Here is a 1,395-nt window from a genome sequence, read left to right as displayed (position 1 = left end):
GCCTGTGCAAGGGACAGAAGCAGAAGGAAGCCCAAGGGTCCACACTAACATAATGCCCCTGGTCCCATTAACCCCTGCGTGCGTAGGGGGAACAGCTGGTTCTCGCAGAGCTGTGGCCATGCTGAGGGACAAAGCCAAAGCGCATGACTAACGGTAACCGAAAGAACCAGCTCTGGCGTGGCCGGGTTCGGTCTCTGCTCCAGAGTGTGCGATCGTGCAGCTCCCCGCCGAGCTCGCCCGGCTGGCCAGGGCTGCTGTGGTGCGAGCAGGCATCCGGCAGCACCGCACTCTCTGCGGTCTCCCAGGCAACCCTCCGTGCTGCTCTGCGCGGGGAGCTCCGTGTTCTGGAGGAGCTGTCATCCTGCTCACCGTCCATGCGGCGGGTGGGAGAGGTGTCTGCCCGTGCCCAGCACCTCCAGAGCAGGACGCTGCTGCTCTGAGGAGCAGTGCTGCCAGGGGGGTGGCCTTCCACACTGAAAGGTGCTGTCACAAACTGTCTGTCTGTCCTGCTAGGTAGGCTCTCCGCGTGCTCTCAGCCGGTGGCCGTGGCCAGCTCTGCTTGCACGAAGAGCCTGGGCTGCCTCGAGCTCTCCGCTGAGTCAAGGCCTTGCTCGCTGGCACGTGCCGCTGGAAGCGCTCCTCCCAGATGAGGGCTCGCGGGGTGGATCGACCAGTTCTGCCGTGATTTGCCGTGTCGGTGACCTTCCATTTGTCATATGGAAATGGGGGTCTGGGGCGGTTTCCTCTTGCCGAGGGGATTGTACTGTGGGGTGAGCCAGGTAGGGGCAGAACTCCATGTGCTGCTGGTGTGGAGGACACCCCCCGCCCCACTAGATTGTATATGGACCAGAGGGCTCTGCCCAGCTTCCTCCACTTCAAAACAAGCCTTTGGTGCTCTCCTGGATCTTGGGGTCATCAGGGTCAGCGAGAGGTTCTCGTCTCTTTGGCGACCTCTGATTTCAGAGCAGCTGGACCATGTGACAGCTGAAGTTAAGGAGGGGCCAGTGAGAGCTGGCTTAGCCAAGGCACCCTGTGTTCCCGAGGGTGACAGTGTGCTCCTGATGTATAGAACCTGCTGTCCTCCTTGCCCCCCCTCCATGAGCCCTGGCAGGGGAAGTGCTGGGTTAGGTGCAGGCTCTGGTTCACCACGCAGGTGGTTTGCTTGTCTGCCCTGTGCTGGGTGGTGGCTGCCGGGACCCCTCCGGCACACCTCAGCCCCGGGTTCCTCCTGAGATGCCCTGTCTGTGAAGGGTGTCACTTGATGTTTCCCAAGGGGTGGAGGGGAGAAGTGTTTCCCTCTTGCTGTCGGGGTGATGCTGCAGTGCTCATGGGGCAGGAGATGGGAGCTGGTTCACCCAGTGCGTCCAGGATCTGGGCCTGGGGAGGGAAGGGAGA

The sequence above is a fragment of the Buceros rhinoceros genome, unplaced genomic scaffold (assembly GCF_000710305.1).
Source record: "Buceros rhinoceros silvestris isolate BGI_N320 unplaced genomic scaffold, ASM71030v1 scaffold24697, whole genome shotgun sequence".
NCBI lineage: Eukaryota > Metazoa > Chordata > Aves > Bucerotiformes > Bucerotidae > Buceros > Buceros rhinoceros.
This window is presented reverse-complemented; position numbering follows the sequence as displayed.